Source organism: Malaclemys terrapin, chromosome 1 (genome assembly GCF_027887155.1).
Source record: "Malaclemys terrapin pileata isolate rMalTer1 chromosome 1, rMalTer1.hap1, whole genome shotgun sequence".
NCBI lineage: Eukaryota > Metazoa > Chordata > Testudines > Emydidae > Malaclemys > Malaclemys terrapin.
In genome coordinates this window covers 256,511,203-256,517,536 of record NC_071505.1, presented here as the reverse complement: position 1 = coordinate 256,517,536, position 6,334 = coordinate 256,511,203, and the positions used below count along the sequence as shown (strand labels likewise).

Genomic DNA, 6,334 nt, shown 5'->3' with positions numbered 1-6,334 from the left:
GAAAACCATTGCAATGTGACTTAGTGTCTGTAATGTTACATAGTCAACAACATTCTATAGCCATCAGAAGAAAAGGTCATCATTTTACATAGTTGCACCCTATTTGAAATATCTCTCTCTAAAAACAAATTAAGTCTAGAAATAATTTTCCTGAATTCAAAATGGCTCATTCTGTGCTAAGTAATTGATTCATAAAAGTCAGGGGCATGCACGTTTAAATGTGTTTAATCAAATGTTTAATCAATAAAAACAAAACTGAAGATAAATTCAACATGGGATGATAAAATAGAATATTGTTACGGGAGGCACCAAAGTGCGAGTGAGCTGTCATTTGAGACACAATATGTAAATTATGCTAAGACAAAGTCGAGCAAGGACTTTTAGGAATAACTTCCTTTCTGACTGAATGCCTATTGCTTCCTGAACCCACCGCTTCTTCAACACACGCTTATTGATATTAAAGCTTTATTCACACTGATTTTTGCCCTCCCCCAGCTTTAAATTTCCCTTTGCTTATGTGAAAGCGTAATGTCACTGTCCTTAAGGGTGACATATAAGCCATCCTGTACAGAGCAAATAAAATTCAACCAGATATATAAGTATCCTTGGATCCAAGTTCCCCCATCTGTATTACATTTTTGTAATGATCTTATCCTGCTGTTCTTTTCTTTGTGCTGCTGTTAAAGTAATCTTCAAAGTGTTGACAGGTTTTTGTAATTAAAGCCTTTAAATATCAATCAACATGTTACCACATAGAGTTGCATACAGCTCCATCTTCTTGCATAACCTTACACTGAAATAAGCACAAAATAAGATTTCAAGAGAATAGAACAGAAACAGTAGGTTCACTTACCCTCTGCAAAGCAGTATTTAATTATATTTTTATGAGTTGGCAATCTGAGCTCTTCAACAAGAAATGTTTTGTAACAAGACAGCATGTTTTTAAGTAATGGTAGACAATTCTTATTTAAAACCCCTGTGATTAATGTGATGTCAGAGATCCACTTAATATTGCTTGAAACTTATGTATATTGTTCTTTAGCAAAAATGGCTTTAACAACTTCAAAATCAATTATTTTTCATTCAATCTCCTTAATTAAATTTTGACCAACTGATGCCTGAGGTTGTGGCCAAACAGCACAAATTAGCTTCAAGCTGTTTTATCTTGCACTAGAGAAATTGTCCAGCACAGAGCAGCCCAAAGATTGACTTAAGTAAAGTTGCCATAAAGTCATTTTTACATTCCCCTTCCTGAGTTATGCCAATTGCTCCTCTGTTAGAGTTGTGGACCAGGACAAGTATTTCTTTCCTGGCTTTTTTTTTTTAAACTGTATCTACATAATTCCTCCTGTCCAAAACACATACAATGTACTTTGACTGTCAACATGAAAAATGAAATGACCACATTTTTGTTAAATAACTGCCTACAGAGGTACAGTACTGTAGGTCTCCGGTTCTGACTTTGCCACACATTATAGATATTTTAATAGAATGCTAATGATACTACTGAGCCCCCAGTAAAGCAATATTCTCTCCAAAGGAAAAAAAAATAAATATCCCTTTCTCAGTTCTGATCAGATGTCATATTATGTTATTTTTATGATGGATAGCACTATGCAGAATATTAAAACAAAGTTGTTACATGTTTTATATAATGCCTAGGGTAGATATCCTTGAGCTTTGAAACACTGAAATACATTTGTTTGCCTAATAATATTTCAGTGATGGATTATCACCTCATATTTTCCTTAAAAAATGTTTTAAAACTAAAGTCTAAGAAAACAGAACCAAATGGGAATAGAGAAGTGATGAACTGCTCACTAGCAATCCACCTTCACTGCTTGCAAACTAAGGAGGTGCTAGATAAGCAGGAGTCATCTCTATGCTTAATCATAGGAAATGCAGGAATGGCTGAAACTGTAGTGGGTTGAACCTATATCAAAGTAAAAGTGTTCTTTTCAGTTTGCACATCATAGTGGATTGGCTCATAATATAGCAGTAAAATACTATAATGTCATACCATCTGACACATGTTCTGCTAAATATCATAATAGGAAGAATTTTGACTAGTGTAACTTTTTTTTAGACTGGAATACACTAAAACATTTTAATGAAAAGTTAAACGCATCTTGCATGAGTGAAGACAGGCTTTCATTTTCTCCTCCAATTTCAATCACTTTATTGGCATGCAACGGTATTTAAGCATTGCCAGAATTATAAAATCAAATATCTGTGTATAGATTAGGTTTCATACAGGTAACTGGTTAAATGGCTTTTACATATCTGTCCATTTTCTACTGCTGTTGATTTTTCTTATTCAGAGGCATATACTATGAGGTTATTTCTCTATGCTCTCTCTTTTCTGCCAATGATGTACCTAGCTATTTTACATGGGACTTGATTCAGCCCTTGAGTTTCACAAGTGAATGCTGGCAGATCCCAGACTCCAGACTCATGGTGGGAAAAGGTCAATCATGAGTGGGAGCACAAAGGACTATGCCTCATGCAACTTTCACTTTTCTGAGGATATATAACACCAGACATTCATATAAGTATTTCTCTTTAATTGCACACTAAGTCTCATCTTCTAACACAGTATGTGCAATCTACACCATTGTATATTCTCTGGCTATCTGATATAATTTAGACATCTAGTAACCTCTTCTTATCATCTACGCCTTTTGATGCCTCAAGAGCATAATCCTGACAACACACTGTGAGGAAATGTATTCTTAATGCACTGGCAGGTAAACAAACTGATTCACTTCAGATGCCAGAAACTTAATTCCAGTTGATATTTCTCCATACAGCTACTTCAACATGTGGTATTGATTTCTCCTAGCTGTCACTGTATCTTTCAAGATCTTCATAACATTTCAGGTTAACAGCTGAGCACTTAAAAGTATGATTTTTCCATTTTTAATTTAACTTTAAAAATATATGTTAATTTAGATAATATTGAATTTTCTGTGTTTTAATAGTGGAAATAATAAGATTTCAAGATAGTTTTTATATTTACTTCCTATTTTCATAAGCATTTAGCTTTCCAAAATATTCACCCAGTAAGCTTAAACTTCCTCTACTAGTGCTGTGCTCCTAGATGGCTTTATTTTCATGTGAACAAATTCTCCTCAGTTTTCAGTTTATGGGAAAGTGGGGGAAATGCAATATCCCTTTGTAAAATATTGGTTCTTCTGTAAATCTAACATCATCTCTTTTGAACAGGGTTACAGAAAAAATATTCTGAAGTTTGAAAGTTGTATCTTTTTGGGGACATGGTAATAGATTGAAAAATCACTTCTGAACATGCACAAGCAGAATCTGCTAAGATTTTTCGCAATTTTATGAAACACTCCCCATCTTAGGGAAAGCATTTCTCATTATTTATACTCAGCTTGACATGCAACAGAGGTACTCTGGGACAGTTTTCACAAGGAACATTGTAAATGTCTCATTGAAGCAAAATTTCTCCCAAAAATTGCCTTAACATCAGGACAGAAGAAAACTGTGGCAAATAAAATGTTGTGGATTCTTGATTTTAGGGTCTGTATTATTATGGCTGTCTTATACTATATCCTGCACATTTCAATCTAAATATAGTATGTTGTCTTTGGCTCTAATACAGCAAGCCCTAAGCATGGGAAATCTCACTGATATCAGCGGAAGCTCCATATACAAGGGGTTAGCAAGGATCAAGCACTTTTTCCATAATTTCTATAATTTAAACCAAAGAGTGGAGAGAATGGACTCCAACAGAAACAAATTTCCTCAACAAGGTAGAGATTAAACTTAAATTGTGATAATGTAAAGACTAACATTACTAAATATGGGTTCATTTTTTTAAAGGATAATTTAATCTGCGTGTGTTGCAAAGGATAGCCACATGCTTTCATTCTGAATGACGTTTTTTTTTAGGGAAAACAGTGAACTGTAAATACAAAGGTCTCAATTGAGTGCTCTAGACTAGGAAAAGTGAATGAGGTTACAACAGAGTTAGCACATTTTAGCTAACCCTAACCTAACTTTGATCTTTTTCATAGTGCAGATACAGGTTAGAACCTTCTACCTTAATTTCAATGGTCAAGATTGACCTTAGGGAGGACCTTCAGGTGGGCCTTGATTAGATATAAATCAAAGTAAAAAAATAGTAGCCTGAATCTATGCTTGGAAAGAGGCCAAGGTCAGGTTGAGGAAAGCTAAAACATTTTAGCTAATCTCAGTATATCCTTAACCACTCTTACTAGTCTAAACAAACCATATGAGAGATCACATTAAGTTCATCCCCTGTATTGGGCTGTATAGGAGTTGAATACAAAATGGCCGTCACCTCCAGATGATGATGGACTCCTACAGATTTAAATATGCACACTCACACACAGCTCACAAGGCTCATATAGTTACATATACTATAGTAATTAAATGTTAAGTGCAACATTAAGGTGAAAACTATAACAGAAAGGAAAATAAATGTAGAACTAAGGATTTCAGCATAAATGGTGGCCATATCTAATACTGTTTTGTTGAACGTATGAGGTATCCTGTACTCTTGTTTCTCTAGTTCAGAGGTTCCCAAACTCATTTGGCCTACCGCCCCCTTTTCAGAAAAAAAATTACTCAGCGCCCCCCTGGAAATCTACCTTCTTTAAACGAACAAACAGAAAGATGCAGTGACAAATTTGCGTTCTTTTATGTATCTATATTTCTACCTACGTCCTACAATATAGTAAAGAAAGATGTTGTTGTAAATAAGACACCTTGAAATTATAAAATTATTTATTAAAATCAACCATAGTAACATTCACATTACACACAGAAAATTAAGATAACGAAGGATAATATTAAAATAAAAATTACGAATAACATTAAAAATAATCCTAATGCGAAGGATGAACCTGGTGCACTGCTATCAATTTATTAACGTTCAGCTCTATTTTTGTCAGCAGCATTCTTAAATCCCCGCGATTAGCTATTTGCAGTCAGTTTCTTTTTTAGTTAACAGATTTGTGACTGCACTGAACCCACGTTTCACTAAATATGATGAAGGAAATGCAATTAAATCTTTTGTACTATAGCCCATAATCCAGGATAAAGTGTAGGTATCTGCTTTTGCAGCCAGAACTGTTGGTAGCCGTCTTTGAATTTAAATTTAAATTCCTCATTTGTTTTTACTTCTATCAGTTCTTCTTGTAATTTTAGAGATTCTTCTGTGTTTGTAATTTGAAAAAGGGTCCAAAACCCAATCGGGTATGTTCATTTTAAGAATATCTTCAAATCGTTGATTGAAGTCAGAATGGAGAGCCTCCAAGGGCTGACAATAGGTAAGCAAGTCTTCATCATGTTTTTCTACTGTTGATAAATTTGGAAACTGGCTGAATTCTCCTCGTCCTAAATTTCGTTTGTACAGAAGAAGTTTTGCCACAAACGCGGAAATAACAGTTTTTGTTTTAATTAAATTCAGCTCATTGCTTTGGAGCTGTAAATTTGTTTCATTAAATTTATTAAACAAGTCTGTCAAATAAGCTATGTCATTTTTGGAATCAACCAAGTTGGCTCATAAAGCATCATCTTTGTTTTCTAGGAACTCTACCACAGAGTCAAAGAGTTTATAAAACTGATCCAAACAGTCACCTTTTGATAGCCAACGAACTTCTGTATGAAGCAGCAAGCGATTGAATTCTTCATCGTTTTTCAATACAAAGTTGTCCAAACAATCTGTCATTCAATGAATTGCTTCTGATTTTGTTGATTGCTTTAATGACATAATGTAATGACCTATGTAGGCGTTCACTCAGATTTTTGGCAACTAAATGTTGACGATGAATGACCCAGTGTACAGCGAATACATTTGGAATCGCTTTTTTTAAATATGCAAGAAAACCCCTGTAGTGCCCTATCATTGCTGGAGCACCATCAGTAGCAACTGACAAGATATTACTCAGGGGGATTTCTTTTCCTTTAAAAAAACTCTTCCAATACATGAAATATCGATTCTCCTTTAGTATCAGTTTGCAATTTTTTAGCAAATAATAATTCTTGGCAATTTTTTTCTTCTTTTATGAATAGCATGTATGCTAAATGTAAGGCTTTATTTCCTGACAAAGTTGACTCATCAAGCTGTATAGAGAACTGGGATGTTTTTAAATACTCACATAATGAGTCTTCAACATCTTGATCCATTTCATCAATTCTTCTTTGCACTGTATTATTGCTCAAAGAAATTTTCTTGGTAATATCAGATGCTGGCTTGTGTAGCATAGTGCGTATTACTTCACTTATAGCTGGTAGAATTAGTTCTTCATCAATAGTATGCGGTTTTCCCGATTTAGCAATCAGT

The 6,334-nt window shown here is 34.3% G+C and overlaps 1 pseudogene; it reads right to left on the bottom strand.

Moving 5' to 3' along the window:
* Positions 1–4,874: 4,874 nt before the first annotated feature.
* Positions 4,875–5,719, bottom strand: LOC128838518 (protein ZBED8-like; annotated as a pseudogene).
* Between the last annotated feature and the right edge of the window lie 615 nt (positions 5,720–6,334).